The sequence below is a fragment of the Taudactylus pleione genome, unplaced genomic scaffold (assembly GCF_031769625.1).
Source record: "Taudactylus pleione unplaced genomic scaffold, aTauple2 ptg000195l, whole genome shotgun sequence".
NCBI classification, from domain to species: Eukaryota; Metazoa; Chordata; class Amphibia; order Anura; family Myobatrachidae; genus Taudactylus; species Taudactylus pleione.
Window position 1 is genome coordinate 6,096,941 of NW_028284597.1, and position 22,347 is coordinate 6,119,287.

The window sequence follows — 22,347 nt, forward strand, 5'->3', positions numbered from 1 at the left end:
GGTCCCATTACATGACACTGCCACAAGACAGATCTGATCCGCACCCAGAAATGCCCATTTTACAGAAGATCCGTCAATGGAAGTGATCCGTCAATGGATGGATCAATCCGTCTGCACTTTCAGTTTACATTTTCAATTCCGCACTGTCAATTTACGCATGGTTCGGAGCAGTGGCGTCCTTACCTTTCTTGTCACCCGGTGCGAGGAGCATGTACTGCGCGCGGCATAGCAGCGTGCCGGCAAATAAGGGGGCATGGCCTTGTGTGAGTGGGCGTGGCCTCGTGGTTGGGGCGTGGTCTCACGGACCGAACCCCCGTTTTTTTGGCACACCTGGGGTGCCGGAGGAGTAGGCTGCCCCCGGGGACCAGCCTGTGTGCAGTTCCACCTCCCTTACTGTTCTAGGAGCCGAGTGCTGCACGTAATGCACCTGGCTCCTGTCACTGAGGGGGAGCCAGCACTTTGAGGTCACCCCTCGGCTGGTGCAGCCCGCACACCCCTTGTGACGCCAGTGGTGCGGAGCATGTACAGTATGTTATTGCTTTGTACGGTGTATGCGCATTTTGCTGATATCAGCAAGATATGTCTGCAATTTGTCAGAGTAAGGATCAGGCCCATAATGTGAAATCCTCACATCCAGCCCCCCACCAACTTACCATCACCCCTGTCATTAAATAAACTGTTTCTATTCTCATATTAAAATACTATATGGATTAGCCTCAATAATGCTTAATGAGACATAAGAATCTGGGGACAGGAGGAAGTTTTGTGTTATGTGTAATTTTTATGTGTGAGAAATGTTTTACCACATTAGTCGGGAGACATCCATAGATGTGTACAAGGTCATTTCTATTAGAAGCATAGGGCGAGACCCAAAACACTGTGTACTTTTCCAGCGATCCCTGCTAGAGCTCACAGTGCTGATGCGCCGTGTCTCAGTCCCGGCCGGCTCCACTGATCATGCGTGGGATCCCGCAAGAATTGCAAGATCCCGTGTGCAGCTCCGGAGCCGGCAGCCGCCGCAGCTGGGACAGCATTGTCCCTGCTGTGGGGATAGGGCATCGCCAGGCTGCAGCTGTCGATAGCGATAGCTGCAGCAGGCAGAACGGTCAGGCGAACTGATAACTTATAGTGCCCCTGTCATTTACCGGCCCAAACCCCAATCATACATGGGGGAGAAGTGGACTCAGCGCACATAGCGTGCACTGATGCCGCTTCGGCGGGTTCATACATCTACCCCTATGAATCAGAAGCAGTGCTGTCCGTGCCTGTGTCTATTGGCGGTCGCCCACCTCGTGTACATCCATGCATATAAATGTGTAGGGACTGAGAGGTCCACATTGAGCATCTATAGACGTTGTGTAATACTGTTTGATGGGGGAGATTTACTAAGCCTTGGAGAGAGATAAAGGGAAAGAGATAAAGTACCAACCTATCAGCTCCTGTCATTTTTCAAACTCAGCCTGTAAGATGACATTTAGGAGCTGATTGGTTGGAACTTTTATCTCTCATCAAGGCTTAGTACATCTCCCCCGGTGTTTTATGAGATGCACCACCGGTCGCACCATTTAAACGTGCACCAGCTCTATGGCAGCCGCAGATTATCCCTCTGTATATGGCCTCCTATGTGCGTGATTCTGCTTCCCTGTAAGCAACCGCTATCACCGACAAGCCTCTAACACGGACCATCTCCGTGCATCCCCTTACCATCTCGCTGTCACCACCCAGGAATGCTAAATAACATTTCTGAGACAGCGAGTCTCCCGTGCGCTTCAATCACAATTGCACCTCTGCGCGCACACAATCCAGTCGAATGCGTGGTGCCTCTCAGACACGTACGCAGATGTAAAAACATCACCTGCCTGCCTGAATATCGCCATAGCAATATTAGCATAATAGCATAGGTACTGTAGTTTCTCAAAAATCCCCATTACAAGTCTCCTGTCAATAGTCCAGCACTATACGGGTAAACATGATCCAAAAACATTTTTTATGTTTATGACAAAAAAGGTGAAATGTCATTCAGTGATGTAAACTTAACGAACATTCAGGCTCATCTACATCCTATTATTATTACTGCTATCTTGAGATTGGCGCAGTTCTCCCTCTGTGCAGGTATCGCCTAGAAGCCTCATTTCATATAATTGAGGTACACTGCTTGCAAACTGTCGTTTCTACGATATGAAATCCTCATTTTACAGAAAGAGCATCTGATCATTTCTTAAGCACAGGCCGCGGTGATTTCACAGGCCGTAATCTAAATCGAATCCTGGGAAGGGATGTTAAAATGATAAACATGTTGTTTGTGATGTGTGACTCTTAAATGATGATGTTATTGAGCGGAGAAATTAGATCTGTGTCAGATGTGATTTTAAATAAGATACCTAACCTGCGAAAATGGTTTTCAGGAGACATTTTTATGCTAGGAAATCGCTTCTGATAAACTTGATTTTATAGAGCGTTTTGCAACATGATAATATTATTTAGGTACTGGATTTGATGTGCTGTATCTGTGTGAGGGATATGGGACGTTTAAGGATAATAATACACAGATATGGAGCATGTAATTGACCTGTAGCTACACAATGAGGGCCTTGCAGTGGCAAACGCAGGATTTCTATAGGGGGATTTCCAAATGCTTGATTTTAGAGTGAGTGTGGCCAGTCCATGAAGAGGGTAGAATTAGCACTTAACCAGCTATAATATGTGTCATACAAAGTGTATTGTCATACTTGCCTACTTTTGGAAACTAGTTTCAGGGAGATTCTAGATGGAATGAGAGTTTGCACGGCATGCCACTGACGGGCATGTCATGCTCCGCCTGTGGCTGCTTGGGGGTGTCCTGCAGTAGGACTACTGTAAGTGCAGCATGCTGCCGGGGGGGTTTGTGTATGGGTGTCAAAGTGTTTTTATACCTTCCATGGACACACAGGGGTCAGTGCCACCATACACCTACCCAGGGTCAGTGCCAGACTATATACACAGGAGTAGGTTCTAGACACACACACACACTTGTCACATAGGAGTCAGTGCTAGACACACACACACTTGTCACATAGGAGTCAGTGCTAGACACACACACACACACTTGTCACATAGGAGTCAGTGCTAGACACACACACACACTTGTCACATAGGAGTCAGTGCTAGACACACACACACACACACTTGTCACATAGGAGTCAGTGCTAGACACACACACACACACACTTGTCACATAGGAGTCAGTGCTAGACACACACACACACACACACACACACACACACACACACACACACACACACACACACACACACACTTGTCACATAGGAGTCAGTGCTAGACACACACACACACACACACACACACACACACACACACACACTTGTCACATAGGAGTCAGTGCTAGACACACACACACAATTGTCACACAGGAGTCAGTGCTAGACACACACACACACACACACACACACACACACACACACACACACACACTTGTCACACAGGAGTCAGTGCTAGACACACACACACTTGTCACATAGGAGTCAGTGCTAGACACACACACACACACACACACACACACACACACACACACACACACACACACACACACACACACACACACACACACACACACACGAGTCAGTGCCACACACACACTGTCAGTGCCTGTCTATGGAGCTGCTGAGGTAGAACCACAGAGTACAGACACTCACCTTGGGCACAGGCACTCCTCCTCCAGCCTCTCCTCCGAGCTCCGGGACCCAGCCGCCACCATACTGAGCAGAGCTGCTCTCCGCTCCAGACCAGCTCCCCCATCACCAGCAGACATCTCCCTCGCCCTCCTGGATGTCTCTCCGCGGCTCCCAACATGCAGGGGTGAGAGGGGGAGGGATCCACCGCTTCTGCCATAGCCGCTGTTGCTGGAGAAAGAAGACAGTATAGTGTCTTCAAGCCAAGCCCTGCCCTGCACTCACAGGCTCTGCTGAGCTGGGCGGCCAACGCTGCCTGCCAAGAGCCCGCGGTGCGTGGCCTCTTCTACATGCTCACGCCATGCTCCACCCGTCGCCTTGATCACTCATGCGCAGTGCAAATTTCAGACGGGGCTGCTGGATTCCAGGGGGATTGGAAGGGCTTTGCGGGGCAGCGGGAGGCTGGTGGGTAAAACGGGAGACTCCCAACAGATGCGGGAGTGTTGGCAAGCATGTGTATTGTGTGTCATAATTCCAGCATGTACAGGACCAGAGATCACAGTAAGCCATTATATGCGGCAGTAGGGCCATCCTGTCTAAGCTGAATGTTTTTATTTTAGATGTGAGCACCATTCCAGGGCATTGAAGCAAGTCCGGGAGTCTGGGAGCAACCTAGCGCTGCCCTGGACATATATGTACATATTGGGCTCTATAGCAGCACATCCCTTATGCTGGGCATACACTATACAATTGTCTGTCAGATATCTGATCAATTTGGCTGGTTGGAATGAAAATCTGGTAATGTATGGAAGCAAATGACAGTTGATCATATGGTCTTAAACACTGGAAAATGGACAAAAAAACATTTGTTCCAATTGGTTAAATTTGTGGGTTTTAAACTTTTAACCAATTTATCTGAACAACCATTTTGGCTATTTTCCAGTGTTTGTGAGCAAATGGACAATTGTCATTTGCTCCCATACATTAACAGGTTTTCATTCCAACCAGCCAGATATCTGACAGATAATTGTATAGTGTATGCCCAGCATAACAGTGAATGTTTTCCAGATCTCCTAGTTGGTGCACAGGTGTATTTATTACTAGCCTATACATGTTAAAAGATCCACAGGTGGTGCTAATTGTTTCATTTGTGATAGTGAGAATAACATGCAGCACTTGTAAAATTCTATTTTGTTACTATTTCTATTGTAGTCATGGTGTGGACTGGGGAGGGGGGTTTCCAGGCAGACGGAAACCCCCCTGCGTTTGCCTATGCCTTGATACAATTACTTGGTTTTATATTGAGAACTGCATTTTTGTGATGTAGGCCCTTGCCTTTTCTGTTTATAATGATTCATCAATGTTGATCAGTGTTGTCGGACCCTTTCCCTGGTTAATACTTGGGATTTGGGGGTGTAGAGTGGCTTAAACAGGTCCCCCAAGCAACATTTTGTAAAGGCCCCCATGCAGTGGCGTAAATTCATCCCAGGGGTCCGGAGGCAAGTTATAATTTGGTGCCCCCCCCCATTAAAAAAAAGAGATAGTTGGATAGATATACACCATATTAATATTCTATCTATCTATCTATCTATCTATCTATCTATCTATCTATCTATCTATCTATCTATCTATGGGTTCAGTATGATTTACCGCATGGCCGGCAGTTCAAATCCCGACAGTGGCTTCCCGGCATCACTGAAAATCCTGATTGTCCCCAGGTAAGTATTCTCTAACCTATTCTACCCCCTAACCCTCCCTTAGCAGTAGCGCACGCAGGGGGGGGTTTCTGAGTACCTAGAAACCCCCCCTGCCATGCCTATCCATCCCCGCAGCGCACAAGTATTTATTTGTTTTTTTAAAGTGAGACAGATAGCTTTGTCTCTGTCTCATCAGGCCGGTCTGTGAGCTCCGACTGGGCAGCTTCCGCGTAGCTATGGACAGTGGCGTCCCTCCCCGCAGTGACACCCGGTGCGGGGAGGGATGCCTTGAGCGCGGCGAAGCCGCGCACTCTGCTGAAAAGGGGCGTTACCTCGATGGAGGAGGCGTGGCCTTGGGAACGGGGGCGTGGCTTCGCGTCCCGAGACCGCCGCCAGTACTTAGTTATCAATGGGGGGTGCAGGAGGTGCGGGCAGTGCAGGCTCCCTCTCTGTGACAGGAGCCGAGTGCTGCACATGATGTTACAGTGCAGCACCCGCCTCCTGTCACTGAGGGGGAGCCTGCACCTTGGTGTCACCCCTCGACGGGTGACACCCGGGTGCGGCGCGCACCCCCCGCACCCTCCTTCTGACGCCACTGGCTATGGAGATGGCTGAGATCAGTACAGGGGAGCTGCTGTGGCTGCAGCTCCTCCCTGACAGCTCTCAAGTGCCTTTGAGTGCCAGTGATGTCACTCACTGCTCTCCTCCTCATCTGCTCAAGTCCGGACAGTAGGGATGGCTAGTGAGTGAGTGTCTCAACACACTGACTCGAATCATTCAGATGAGTGAATGATTCGAGTCACTCAGTGTTTGGTGAGTCGAGACACCCACCTCCCCTAGCCTCTCTGTCAGTGGCAGCTAGAGTCAGTGACAGCTCCGCCCCCTACACTGCTGATCCGACCTGATTATACTTCTCCACTGTGTCATATCGGCAGTGTAGGGGGCGGAGCTGTCAGCGACTCAATGAGTCGCACAGCTACAGCCAGGGCTCGGGGAGTTCACTGACTCAGGAGAGAACCCTGAGCTGTAGTGCTGGGCTGCGGGGGGCGGAGCTGTCAGCGACTCACTCTGAGTCGCTGGCTCTCCTGCTGGCTCCAGCACTTGCTCTATCTAAAGAGCCGTGTCTCGAGACACTTCACTGAGTTGAGCCATGAGGCTCAACTCAGTACAGTGAATCGATCTCCCCATCCCTACCGGACAGCATGTAATTAGCACAGCCACAAACATCATCACAGGTACTGTACCTCCCAGCTCTGTTTATACCATGGGTATGGGAGGAGATAGTCTGTAGTCCGAGTGTGTGTAATGTGCAGTACAAGGTGTGTGTGTGTAATGTGCAGTGTGTGTATGTGTATAATGTGCAGTGTAAGTGTCTGTGTGAAATGTGCAGTGTAAGTGTCTGTGTGTAATGTGCAGTGTAAGTGTCTGTGTGTAATGTGCAGTGTGTGTATGTGTATAATGTGCAGTGTAAGTGTCTGTGTGTAATGTGCAGTGTGTGTCAGTGTGTAATGTGCAGTGTAAGTGTCTGTGTGTAAGTGTCTGTGTGAAATGTGCAGTGTAAATGTCTGTGTGTAATGTGCAGTGTAAGTGTCTGTGTGTAATGTGCAGTGTGTGTCAGTGTGCAGTGTAATGTGCAGTGTGTGTATGTGTTTAATGTGCAGTGTAAATGCCTGTGTGTAATCTGCAGTGTGTAATCTGCAGTGTGTGTCTGTGTGTAATGTGTAGTGAAAGTGTGCGTAATCTGCAATGTAAATGTCTGTGTGTAATGTGCAGTGTGTGTATGTGTGTAATGTGCAGTGTAAGTGTCTGTAATCTGCTCTGATGTATGTGTGTAGGAGGGGAGGAGGGGGGGCAGTCCAAATTGGGAATGTAACTATCCATGTGTGAGAGGTATGTGGGTGGTGTGTGTATGTGTATATATAATATATATATATATAATATATATATATATATGCAGAAACCCCCCCTTACAAATCCTGCATTTGCCCCTGCTTAGGGGTGCCTAACCCTAACCTCCCCCCTAAGTGCCTAACCCTTATCCTCCCTCTAAGTGCCTAAACCTTACCCCCACTTCCCCGCCGCCTAAACCTAACCTCCCAGGGGGTGCCTAACCCTAACCTCCCCCCGGGGGTGCCTAACCCTAACCCACCCTTCCCCTAGTCTAAACATAACCGCCCGAGGGGGTGCCTAGCCCTAAGTCTCCAACGAGAACCCTAAACCTAACGGCGGCTGTCCGTGCCCGTCGCCCGGCTTACCTTCGATCGGTAAGCCAGGTATCGGGTTCCAGGCATAGGGAAAATGACAGGCGTCGGGATTTCGACACCTGTCATTTAACCCTTGCCGGGATTATACAGTCAGGAAGCCGGCAGTTGGGATTCCGTCCATCGGCACCCCGACTGTTTCCCCTATCTATCTATCTATCTATCTATCTATCTATCTATCTATCTATCTATCTATTTCCTATCTATCTATCTCCTATCTATCTATCCTTCTATGCATACACACAAAAACAGTAACATAGAGTATATGTACATGATCAATTGGGTAAAGCATTTTTTGAAGATCTAGGGTGTGCCTGTGGTGATAGGTATGTCCCATTCTGCCAGCAGTTTAACACCAGCCTCCACTGAAGAAATAACATACGAAGAGGATTCGTAATGTATTAGCAGCTTAACTGGGAATCCCCAATGGTAGGGAATCTCGTAATCCCGAAGCGCTGACGTGATGGCATGAAACGAACATCTCTTGGCCAATGTGTGTGCCGATAGATCCGGAAATATCTGTAGACCTCCCAGGGTAGAAAGATATATGAATCACGCTGGCAAGATTGATAAAGTTAAAAATGAATATTTAATTACCAATTGATAGGGATGATTATATTATTTATAGAAATCAATAAAAACATATATCACATAAAAATAGATACATCAATTATCACAGTAAACATGGCCATGAATAAGAAAACTAAATAAAATTAAAAATCAAGAATGAAGCTCACAGAAAATGAACATAGAAATATGTGAATAAATAAATGGAGGAATGAATGATAAGTCAAATAGTGCTAAATCCGGATAGTAGATTAAATCCAAGCAGGTAAAGTCAATTGCAACAAATAGTGACAATAAGGAGGTTTCCATACTAGTGTATAGTAGTTCCACCTACTTGAAGTATAATAAAAGGCCCTGTAGACATATATTGGCTCTGGTGTGGTGTGTCTTTTTGCTGTAAGTTAAGGATTGTAGAGTGTAGGCAGGAAAACACAAATGAGGGAGGGCCCTGCCTGTGAGAGCTAATAATCAATTTAATATATTTGTACTGTTTATTTTGTTGTTATTTTGTTGTTACTAAGTTTTCTACTTCTATCCCTTTTTATCAAAAAACAGATAAACAAGAATAGATAAAGCAAAAGCACTGTGTTAAGGTGCGTACGCACTAGGCGATAAAGTGGACGACATATCGATATCGTTATCGTTCAGTTGTCCACTTTATCGTCCATTTTTAACCCCAAAACGATGAACGATAACGACGACGCGCGTTCCCGCGGGTCGTTCGTCATCATCGTTCATCGGGCTGACATGCAGGCCAACCTGACGATCTCGTCAGGTTGCTGCATGTTGGGGAATGGGGGAGAGAGCTCGGCGCCGAACGATATCGTTAATGATATCGTTCAGCGGCTGTGCTCAATGTCATGAACGACATTGAGCACAGCCTGCCGGGGACACACTACACAATATCGGGAGTATATCGTGTAGTGTGTACCCACCTTTAGTCTTTAATATATAAGATAAAAACATGCATTGCTACACTGATAATACTGTAGTTCATGTAAGTAGGAATAAAACAGTACTGACAAAGAAAGGGATCCTTGAGTCAGAGTTATCCAAACCATTCACTGCAATCACCTCTAACTCTTGATTTTCATAGATGCTTATAAACAATCTCTCTGCAAAGCGCTGCAGGTTCCATACACAGAATAAAGTGTCTTGGGCCGACGAGGAGACACCAATAAATGTCTTGATTAGCTGAGACTGACATTGGCATAAACATGTGGAACCGACAGATTCCCAGCCAAACTTTTACGTATAGATTTCTTTTAGGAAAGATTATAGAAGAGGAGAAAGGGAACAGAATAAAAATCAGGTTATCCAGGCATCATTTGATACTGCAATGTAACCACTACAGTAAATGAACGCTTTTCTCTTCCTTTTAGCACTTCCTGTTTTAAGGTTGGTGTTATTGATTATTTTAGTATAATGCCACGAGACGCTGCAAGGCTCGCACTAAAGTGTCCTTATTGCTCTGGCAATGATTGAGCCTCTAGACACTTTTATCTGAACGAAAAGTATTATTTTATCAGATGCAAACATTCTGTACTGTAATTATTAACCTGAGTGATATGGGACAGAGTAAGACCAGTTACATAATATAATAGGACATCATAGTCCTCAGCTGAAAGCTAATGAGTCCCAATCATTTGAGAGACAATGGCTCTGTTTTGTGTTGTTATGTATGTATCTGGGGTGATGATTTATGTTCATTTGATAGACCCAAATAGGGATTCAGAGTTGGTGTTTGGGTACAGATTATGTGGACTCTTCCGGGGGACCCGGTGGGTGCCTGAGCCAGTAAGGGAGGCTGAATAACACCCTTGGTGCTCAATGTCCAATGTTCACATGCCCTCTTATTTAGAGCTGGGATTAGGAGACACTTTGTTTGTGAGAGATTTAACATGTTTATTTTATTAAAAGAAAAAAGACCAACAGCATGATTTTAACTTATGTCTATTCTTTTCCTCTTATTCTACAGCACCAGTACATTGCTTAACAGAAAATTCATCATTAAAACCAGTCGCTGTCCTGGTGGAGATAGTCTAAATTTGAGAGCTAATCCAAGTCTAAGAAAATTTATCTAAGAGTCTGCTTTTGGACTAAGGAAGAACACACACACATGCAAACTCTACACAGATGGTGCTCTGGTTGTGATGGAGCCCATGTCAGGTCTGTGATGCAGCAATACAACTCACTGTGCCACCATTCTGACACAACTGGAAAGGATCCCTATTGCTGTGTATATTTGTCATTCTGCAATCATGGAGATTTATTTACTTACTTATTACTTAGCGTTCCGGCTAGGCTGTTTTAGCGGGGTGCGGCGCCCTGCCCTCCTTCTGGAGGGCAAAAAGCACCCTGCCCTCCAGGAGGAGGGCAAAAAGCGCCCTGCCCTCACAGCCTGCGGGAGCCGTTCTCACCCGCGGGACGCAGTGTCCCGCGGGTGGAGAAACATGCGGTGACCCGGTCACCGCCGGAGAATAGACGATGCGCCCGGCATCTATTCTCCCTGTCTGCAGGGCTTGGGGTCTGCCCGGCGTGTCCGTAAGTGCCGGGCACGTCAAGAGTGACGAAAAGGGGACGCGTCTTATAGACACGCCCCCTTTTCCGATGACCACGCCCCCTTCTCGGTCGCGCGCATGCCCTCTCTAGCTCCGGCGCCCTGCCTCCCGCCTGAGCTAGAAGGAACACTATTACTTATTACTTACATTGTAGGCTGCTAAGCCATGGCTGCGTTTACAAGAGTGCTTTTATTTTAAGTGCTTAATTTCAAGTGTAACTAGAATTTTTAAATTGAAGCCGGAGTTATTCAGGAGTTGAACAGAAGGAGAAACTAACAAATCTACTATTCCTGCTATTAAGGACTGTTTTTAACTACCACCACACTTCCAACATGCCTATGGATTGTACCTGTACCTGGATACCCAATGCTGCCTGCATCCCTCCTGATCTCTTGAGGCTTGGTGAAATTTGGATCAACTCATTGTCCTTTCCTCTTAAGTTTAAACTAACCTTTCCATAAATGTTATATTACTGTGACCCTTGTATCCAGCCCATCTGTGTCACCCCTGTCTGTCTGCCCCCTCCCCTTAGAATGTAAGCTCTCACGAGCAGGGCCCTCTTCCCTCATGTGCTTCTCCTTCACTTGATTATACTTTAATATACAACAGTACCCCACCCTTGGTTGCTGACACCATGCTGCTTATATCCAATACCCCTTTTCCACCTAAATTCCGGGTCTGACCCGGAGTTGGAACAAAATTCCTATCCGGATCAGACCCGGAATTCTGCCGGTGCCGACTCGGGATATTCCCGAGTTAGCGCCGCTCACACCGCAGTCGGGTCTGCATAGACCCGGCTTTTGCGGAGTGAAAGTGGTCGCTTGGAGATGACGTAATCTCCAAGCGCCACTGAAGCCGAACCAATCGGCCGGCTAGCAGCGCACTCCAGGTCATCGTGACCCGGAGTGCGCTGTTCTCACAGCAGAGTTTCACGGGCTACGCCCGTGTTAAACCCTGCTGAGTAACCTGGGTTGGATTGCCGGGTCACTCGACCCGGCGATCCAACCCTCTCCCCTTTTACACCAGGGAGCTGCCCGGGTTAACCCTTCAAAAACCCGGGTTTTAGCTCCGGTGTAAAAGGGGTATTAGTGTTATGCAACAATGTATTAATCATGTATCTGTCCTGCATTGTTTGTACTGTTAATAACTGTTTTCTTGTGTGCTTATTTGTTTATGTACATTGTAAGGCGCTGCGGAACCCTTGTGGCGCCATAATAATAAAGGATAATAATTAGGGGTGTGCACCGGCCACTTTTCGTGTTTTGTGTTTTGGTTTTGGATCTGGATCTTTCTTCGTGTTTTGGATCTGGATTGGTTTTGCCAAAACCACCCTTCCGTGTTTTGGGTTCTGGGTTTTGTGTTTTGGATCTGTATTTTTTTTTTAAAAAGCATAAAAACAGCTAAAATCACAGAATTTGTTGGTTTCTCTGCTCCTATGCTATTATTAACCTCAATAACCTTAATTCCCACTCATTTCCAGTCTATTCTGAACACCTCACACCTCACAATAGTGTTTTCATGTCCAAAAGGTTGCACCGAGGTAGCTGGATGACTATGCTAAGCGACACGAGTGGGCGGCACAAACACGTGACCCATCTAGGAGAGACACTGCAGTGGCAGACAGGATGGCAGTTAGAAAAACTAGGCCCCAAACTGTACATAATGCAAAGAAAAAAAAGAAGTGCAAGATGGAATTGTCCTTGGGCCCTCCCACCCACCCTTATGTTGTATAAACAGGACATGCACACTTTAACAAATCAATCATTTCAGCGCCAGGGTCTGCCACACAACTGTGGCTGAAATGATTGGTTCGTTTGGGCCCCCACAAAACAAGCTGGCAATTAATGTGTCCCTGCACAAACTGGCTCTACGGAGGCAAGATGTCATCCTCATCCTCCTCATCCACCGATTCCTCACCCTCTTCAGTGTGTACAACCTCATCCTCACAAAGTATTAACTCGTCCCCACTTGAATCCACCACCACAGGTCCCTCTGTACCTTCTGGAGGCTGGTCTCCCTGGAAGAGCTGATAATTCATTTTGATGAACATCATCTTCTCCACATTCTGTGGAAGCAACCTCCTACGCCTTTCGCTGACAAGGTTCCCGGCTGCACTAAACACTCTTTCGGAGTACACACTGGAGGGGGGGCAACTCAGGTAAAATAGAGCCAGCTTGTACAGGGGCCTCCAAATTGCCTCTTTTTCCTGCCAGTACAGGTATGGACTGTCTGACATGCCTACTTGGATGCTGTCACCGATGTAATCCTCCACCATTCTGTCAATGGTGACAGTATCATATGCAGTGACAGTAGACATGTCAGAAATTGTTGCCAGGTCCTTCAGTCCGGACCAGATGTCCAAACTTGGTCCTGCCTGCCCTGCATCACCGCCAGCGGGTTGCTTAGGATACCTAAGTTTTTTCCTGGCAGCCCCAGTTGCGGGAGAAAATGAAGAAGGAGCCGTTGACGTGTCACGTTCCGCTTCAGCTGACAGTGTGTTCACCAGCAGGTCTTTGCACCTCTGCAGGCTTGTGTCGGCCGGAAAGAGAGACACCACATAGGCTTTAAACCTAGGATCAAGCACGGTGGCCAAAATGTAGTGGTCTGATTTCAACAGATTGACCACCCTGGAATCCTGGCAAAGCGAATGAAGGGCTTCATCCACAAGTCCCACATGCCGAGCGGAATCGCTCCGTCTTAGCTCCTCCTTCACTTTCTCCAGCTGCTTCTGCAAAAGCCTGATGAGGGGAATGACCTGACTCAAGCTGGCTGTGTCTGAACTGACTTCACGTGTGGCAAGTTCGAAGGGCTGGAGAACCTTGCACAACACGGAAATCATTCTCCACTGCGCTTGAGTCAGGTGCATACCCCCTCCTTTGCCTATGTCATAGGTGGATGTATAGGCTTGTATGGCCTTTTGCTGCTCCTCCATCCTCTGAAGCATATAGAGGGTTGAGTTCCACCGCGTCACAACCTCTTGCTTCAGGTGATGGCGGGGCAGGTTCAAGAGTGTTTGCTGGCGCTCCAGTCTTCGGCACGCAGTCGCTGAATGGCGAAAGTGGCCAGAAGTTTTTCGGGCCACCCAAAGCGTCTCCTGCACGCCCCTGTCGCTTTTCAGAAAATTCTGCACCACCAAGTTTATTGTGTGAGCAAAACATGGGACGTGCTGGAATTTGCCCAGATGTAATGCCCGCACAATATTGGTGGCGTTGTCAGATATCACAAATCCCCAGGAGAGTCTAAGTGGGGTAAGCCACTGGGCGATGATTTCCCTCAGTTTCTCTAAGAGGTTGTCGGCGGTGTGCCTCTTACTGAAACCGGTGATACACAGCGTAGCCTGCCTTGTAACGAGCTGGCGTTTCTGAGATGCTGCTACTGGTGACGCTGCTGCTGTTGCTGCGTAAGGTGATACATCTACCCAGTGGGCTGTCACAGTCATATAGTCCTTAGTCTGCCCTGTTCCACTTGTCCACATGTCCGTGGTTAAGTGGACATTGTGTACAACGGCATTTTTCAGGACACTGAGGACACTTTTTCTGACGTTTCTGTACAGTCTCGGTATCGCCTGCCTAGTGAAGTGGAATCTAGACGGGATTTGGAACCGGGGACACACTACCTCCATCAATTGTCTAAATCCCACTGCACTAATGGCGGATACCGGACGCACGTCTAACACCAACATAGCAGTCAAGGCCTCATTTATACGTTTTGCTTCAGGATGACTGCTGTCGTACTTCATCCTCCTCGCTAAGGACTGTTGGAGGGTCAATTGTTTAGTAAAAGTAGTGGTGTTCCTACTTCCTCTCTGGGATGATGAACGACTCCCAGCAGCAGCAACAGCAGCAGCGGCAGCAGTAGGCGTAGCAATGCAGGATCCTCCAGAGGAATCCCGGATAGGAGAGTCAGTCATGCCAGTGACATGGCCTGCAGGACTACTTCCGATCCTGACTAAGGAGGAACTTGACGAGGAGGGAGTTGATGGTGTGGTTTGCAGGCGCTTGGATACAACAGGACAACGGGATTTAGGTGTCCCTGGACTGCTTACGGTCTTAGCCAAAGTTTCTGAACTTGACAGTAACTTTTTATGAACGCGCTGCAGGTGCCGTATAAGGGAGGATGTTCCTAGGTGGTTGACGTCCCTACCCCTACTTATTTCACCTTTACATATGGTACATATGGCAAGACAGTTGTTGTCCGGATTTGGATAGAAATATTGCCAGACCAAAGAGGTGGAATGTTTGGTCTTCTGCCCAGGCATGACCGTGATGGGCTTTTTCATCCCACGGACAACAACTGTCTCCCCCGGAGCCTGATTTAAACAAACCACATCACCATCAGAATCCTCCTCGCCAACTTCCTCCTCAGCGCCAGCTACACCAGTATCCTCATCCTGTTGTACTTCAACAGTGACATCTTCAATTTGCATATCAGCAAGTGGACTGTGGGTGCTCCTTTCAGCACTTGCAGGGGGCGTGCAAATGGTGGAAAGAGCCACCTCTTCCCGTCCAGTGCTGGGAAGGTCAGGCATCGCAACCACCACCACACTTGGACTCTCCTTGGGGATTTGTGATATCTTCTTAGAAAGCACAGTTCTTCGCTGTGCTTTTGCCAGCTTAACTCTTTTGATTTTTTTAGTGGGAGGAGGGCTTCCATCGTCATGTGAAGCTGAACCACTAGTCATGAACATACTAGGGATCGACCTTAGCCGTTCCTTGCCACTCCGTGTCGTAAATGGCATATTGGCAAGTTTACGTTTCTCTTCAGCTGATTTAAATGTCTTTTTCAAGGTCATTTTCCTGAACTTTGCCATTTGGGATTGTATGTGCCCTCTACTATGACATTGGGCATCGGCCTTGGCAGACGACGTTGATGGCATGTTATCGTCTATGTCATGACTAGTGGCAGCAGCTTCAGCACTAGGAGGAAGTGGTTCTTGATCTTTCTCTATTTTATTTTTATCGGAGAAAGTTTGGTCCTCCATTTATGTTATATCGATTTGATATATACGTGCGGCTAAACACAGAAAATAATTTTTTTTTTGGTTTGGACTGGAGTGTACTCTCGGGGGTTACAGCACCCTTAACGGTCAAGCCAGCTGGCCCTTTACTTATGACACAGGCGCACGCTTGGCACTACTTTGTTGATGCACGTGCGGCTACTGCGCACACAATTCACAAACACAGAAAATAATTTTTTTTTGGTTTGGACTGGAGTGTACTTTCGGGGGTTACAGCACCCTTTAACGGTCAAGCCAGCCGGCCCTTTACTTATGACACAGGCGCACGCTTGGCACTACTTTGTTGATGCACGTGCGGCTACTGCGCACACAATTCACAAACACAGAAAATAATTTTTTTTTTGGTTTGGACTGGAGTGTACTTTGGGGGTTACAGCACCCTTTAACGGTCAAGCCAGCCGGCCCTTTACTTATGACACAGGCGCACGCTTGGCACTACTTTGTTGATGCACGTGCGGCTACTGCGCACACAATTCACAAACACAGAAAATAATTTTTTTTTTGGTTTGGACTGGAGTGTACTCTCGGGGGTTACAGCACCCTTAACGGTCAAGCCAGCTGGCCCTTTACTTATGACACAGGCGCACGCTTGGCACTACTTTGTTGATGCACGTGCGGCTACTGCGCACACAATTCACAAACACAGAAAATAATTTTTTTTTGGTTTGGACTGGAGTGTACTTTCGGGGGTTACAGCACCCTTAACGGTCAAGCCAGCCGGCCCTTTACTTATGACACAGGCGCACGCTTGGCACTACTTTGTTGATGCACGTGCGGCTACTGCGCACACAATTCACAAACACAGAAAATAATTTTTTTTTGGTTTGGACTGGAGTGTACTTTGGGGGTTACAACACCCTTTAACGGTCAAGCCAGCCGGCCCTTTACTTATGACACAGGCGCACGCTTGGCACTACTTTGTTGATGCACGTGCGGCTACTGCGCACACAATTCACAAACACAGAAAATAATTTTTTTTTTGGTTTGGACTGGAGTGTACTTTCGGGGGTTACAGCACCCTTAACGGTCAAGCCAGCCGGCCCTTTACTTATGACACAGGTGCACGCTTGGCACTACTTTGTTGATGCACGTGCGGCTACTGCGCACACAATTCACAAACACAGAAAATAATTTTTTTTTTGGTTTGGACTGGAGTGTACTTTCGGGGGTTACAGCCCCCTTAACGGTCAAGCCAGCCGGCCCTTTACTTATGACACAGGCGCACGCTTGGCACTACTTTGTTGATGCACGTGCGGCTACTGCGCACACAATTCACAAACACAGAAAATAATTTTTTTTTTGGTTTGGACTGGAGTGTACTTTCGGGGGTTACAGCACCCTTAACGGTCAAGCCAGCCGGCCCTTTACTTATGACACAGGCGCACGCTTGGCACTACTTTGTTGATGCACGTGCGGCTACTGCGCACACAATTCACAAACACAGAAAATAATTTTTTTTTGGTTTGGACTGGAGTGTACTTTCGGGGGTTACAGCACCCTTTAACGGTCAAGCCAGCCGGCCCTTTACTTATGACACAGGCGCACGCTTGGCACTACTTTGTTGATGCACGTGCGGCTACTGCGCACACAATTCACAAACACAGAAAATAATTTTTTTTTTGGTTTGGACTGGAGTGTACTTTGGGGGTTACAGCACCCTTTAACGGTCAAGCCAGCCGGCCCTTTACTTATGACACAGGCGCACGCTTGGCACTACTTTGTTGATGCACGTGCGGCTACTGCGCACACAATTCACAAACACAGAAAATAATTTTTTTTTTGGTTTGGACTGGAGTGTACTTTCGGGGGTTACAGCACCCTTAACGGTCAAGCCAGCCGGCCCTTTACTTATGACACAGGCGCACGCTTGGCACTACTTTGTTGATGCACGTGCGGCTACTGCGCACACAATTCACAAACACAGAAAATAATTTTTTTTTTGGTTTGGACTGGAGTGTACTTTCGGGGGTTACAGCACCCTTAACGGTCAAGCCAGCCGGCCCTTTACTTATGACACAGGCGCACGCTTGGCACTACTTTGTTGATGCACGTGCGGCTACTGCGCACACAATTCACAAACACAGAAAATAATTTTTTTTTTGGTTTGGACTGGAGTGTACTTTCGGGGGTTACAGCACCCTTAACGGTCAAGCCAGCCGGCCATTTACTTATGACACAGGCGCACGCTTGGCACTACTTTGTTGATGCACGTGCGGCTACCGCGCACACAATTCACAAACACAGAAAATAATTTTTTTTTGGTTTGGACTGGAGTGTACTTTCGGGGGTTACAGCACCCTTTAACGGTCAAGCCAGCCGGCCCTTTACTTATGACACAGGCGCACGCTTGGCACTACTTTGTTGATGCACGTGCGGCTACTGCGCACACAATTCACAAACACAGAAAATATATTATTTTTTTAGCACTTGGGGGGAGCACCCCTGATGGACAGAGCACCCCCTGGACAACACTGCAGCACTCCTTTAGGACTGGGACACTGCACAGGACTTTGGAGTGGACACAGCCCCTATGGAGAACTGACTGCACAACACAGTCCAGCCAGCCCCTATGGACTTTGAAGTAGTGGACACAGCCCCTATTAACAACAGCAGCACAGCACAACACAGCCAGCCCCTATGGACTTTGAAGTAGTGGACAACAGCAGCACTACACTACACTACACTACACAGCCCTAACTCCCACCCTCCCTCTTCACTGTCCACAGCCGAGTGAGAAAATGGCGCCGACGTGGGTACCTTATATAGGATCCAAAACCCGCGAGACTCGGAAGGCGGGATGATGACGTTTTGCCTCGATTTCAGATCCGAGTCAGGCGGGAAAAGTCGAGCCTGATTCGGATCGGACTCGGATCGGGGGGGCTCGGGGGGGTTCGGATTTCAGAAATCCGAACCCGCTCACCCCTAATAATAATAATAATAATAAATGCAACTTTGGGATGCAATAAAGATAACCCAATAAGATTCCTTGAATGTGATTGGTTTTCAAGGTTTCATCATACAAGTCGAATCTCGGATCTAAAAACCTTATCTTGCGTATTTTTAACTGCATGTAAATCCCTTCCTTGGTCACAAATGACTGGAAATTAATGTTATTGATCTTAATAATACCATAGCAACAAAAACAGGTCCAAGTTACATGGTATTATCTGTTTTTATCCATTTTTTTTTTTTTTAAGAAAACCAAATCCAAACCAACACACTTGAGGGTGGTTTTAGCAAAACAAAATAAACCTTTCATGGTGATTTTGCCAAAACCAAGACATGGGGTTCTGCGCACATACAGTATTTACTGTACACTATAGTAACTTATCCATAAATGAAAAGCTTCTTGATATCAGTTACATTATATGCTCTAGAAAGAGCTTCCCTTCTACCTCTGTGTAAAGCTCGGTACACGCTGGAGCGATGTCGGACCGATTAGCTGTTTCGCAATGACAAATCGCTTACATCGCTCAGTGTGTACGACCAATATGCGCGCTCCAGTATGGTACGATGTGCTCAACATCAAACCTAGCGACAATGCCAGCGATATGGTGCACATTGCATTGCGTGTACAGCCAACCAGACGTCCTGACGTATAAAATCGTACAAACCATATACGAAGAAACGATACGATATATCGTTCAGTCATTTGCAAGATTGCAGTGTGTGTACGCTCAGTATCGCTAGTTCTTGGCTCATGGGAAATCGCCTGGAAAGTCATAACGATTTCCGGTCGTTTCAGTGTGTACCCAGATTTAGGATGTACACTAGCAATTTATTTCCTTTTTACCTCTATTGTGCAATATTACAAAGTATATTACAGTATATATGTGACAGCCTCAGTAAGCATCATAACTACATCTATTGCACTCCGATCCTTGCATTGTTACCAGAATATATTGCGCTTATATCGATGTTCCATTATAAAATATCTTTATTTGTACTTGTGTTTTGAGAGTCTACTGCACCTGATATTATTCTATTGATGTGTTGATGTGTGATATCTGTCTACTATTATAGTACATTGTATGTGTGTATTATTTTCTCACCACAGAGATGGGACGAGTACAGCTTAGGTGCTGAGCGATGGTTATACAGTATTTTACTTTAATCTGCAGGTCTGACAGTCCTCTGCCAAACATGTACCTGTAACCAATAATAATTCTCGAGGAATAAGGCATTTCTCATCTCATCAGCTCAAACTCTATTTGTGAGAAGCTCCGACACTTCTGACATCAATCCCGAGTCGCACAGCCGCCTGCCTAGGTCTGAACCCGAGAAATTTGCACTTGACTCCGGAGTTCTGTTCTGACACGGCTCAGTGACAGATATCATAAATTATTTCTTCAGTTCATCCACTTTTTCCAGTTCCGAGCATTGACACACTGTCAGAAAAATAGCAAAGACTTGTTACAGGACCATTGAGTTTGGGAGAAAATCTATAAATCCAGGATGACAGTTACCTTGAATGGTGGTTGAGATACAGTAAAGAAGGCAGATTACAAACACACTGTGCATTACACTGAGTCCCCCTGGGAGACTGGCTCCAAGACAAGCAAAGGGGACGCATCGTATCAAACTATGTACAAACAAGGAGCAAAGGAACAATTTTTTGGTTGAGTGGGTTCCCTTCCAATAAGCCATGTATTTCTTATATTACGGGAAAAGTTTCAAAATATTGTAATGTACTTATTGTAAATAACATTTTATATGCTTAAGCTCTGCAACTAATTTACTTTAAAAAAAATAAAAAAAATAAGTACGTATCACTTTGTTATGATGGGACTGCTCTTTAGTGTTTGGGTTAGTGGGGATTTTATATTCTGCAGCTACAAATTAAAATCAGATCAGGGTTCTACTGCTGTCAAAAAAGTTAGTATGACAACTGTAGGTATTCACAGATAGCAACTAAAATAGTCAGAAATTGGATATATTAGGCAATAAATCTCTAATATGCAAATATTAGCTACAAGGAATACAGTATATGAAAGAGATATGTAACATATAGATGTATCTAAGATATATATATATATATATATATATATATAGCATTATAACTGAAGCAGCAGGAGATGTGGGAGAGAGAATAATGAGAGATAATGTGGAGAGATAATTGGGGTAGGATAAGCGAAGATGGGAGGGAGAGAATAGGTGGAAATTGGGAGAGAGAGAATAGGGAGAGAATGCGGGGAGATGGGTGAGAGCAAGAGAATAGGGGGGGATGGGGGAGAGCGAGAGAGTTGGAGGAGATGGGCCATAGAGAGAGAATAAGGGGAAGAGAGAGAGAGAGAGAATATGTGAAAAAAGGGGGAGGGGTGGGAATTGGGGGGATATGAGGAAAGAGAATAGGGGAAGATGGGGAAGAGAAAGTAAGACAGAGAATAAGGGAGATAACGGAGAGAGAGGATTGGGGTAGGACAGAGAAAGATGAGAGGGAGGGAATCGGTGGAGACAGGGAGAGAAAGAGAATAGGTAGAGATGTGGGTGATATGTGCAAAAGAAAGAATAGCGGAAGAGAGAGAATACGGAGAGACGGGAAGAGAGAAAAATAAAGGGGTTAGGAAATATGGGAAGAAGATGTACCCATCCAACCCAATGCAACAGTCCCAACACAACACTTCCCATCCAACCCGATGCAACAGTCCCAATACAATACAACACTTCCCATCCAACCCGATACAACAGTCCCGATCCAAACCAATACAACACTTCCCATCCAACCCGATGCAACAGTCCCGATCCAAACCAATACAACACTTCCCATCCAACCCGATGCAACAGTCCTGATCCAAACCAATACAACACTTCCCATCCAACCCGATGCAATAGTCCCAATCCAATCGAATACAACACTTCCCATCCAACCCAATGCAATAGTCCCAATCCAATACAACACTTCCCATCCAATCCCATGCAGCAGTCCCAATCCAATACAATACAACACTTCCCATCCAACCCGATGCAACAGTCCCGATCCAAACCAATACAACACTTCCCATCCAACCCGATGCAACAGTCCCGATCCAAACCAATACAACACTTCCCATCCAACCCGATGCAACAGTCCCGATCCAAACCAATACAACACTTCCCATCCAACCCGATGCAACAGCCCGATCCAAACCAATACAACACTTCCCATCCAACCCGATGCAACAGCCCGATCCAAACCAATACAACACTTCCCATCCAACCCGATGCATTAGTCCAAATCCAATCCAATACAACACTTCCCATCCAACCCGATGCAATAGTCCCAATCCAATCGAATACAACACTTCCCATCCAACCCGATGCAATAGTCCCAATACAATACAACACTTCCCATCCAATCCCATGCAGCAGTCCCAATCCAATACAATACAACACTTCCCATCCAACCCGATGCAACAGTCCCGATCCAAACCAATACAACACTTCTCATCCAACCCGTTGCAATAGTCCCAATCCAATACAATACAACACTTCCCATCCAACCCGATGCAATAGTCCCAATCCAATACAACACTTCCCATCCAACTCGATGCAATAGTCCCAATACAATACAATACAACACTTCCCATCCAACCCGAT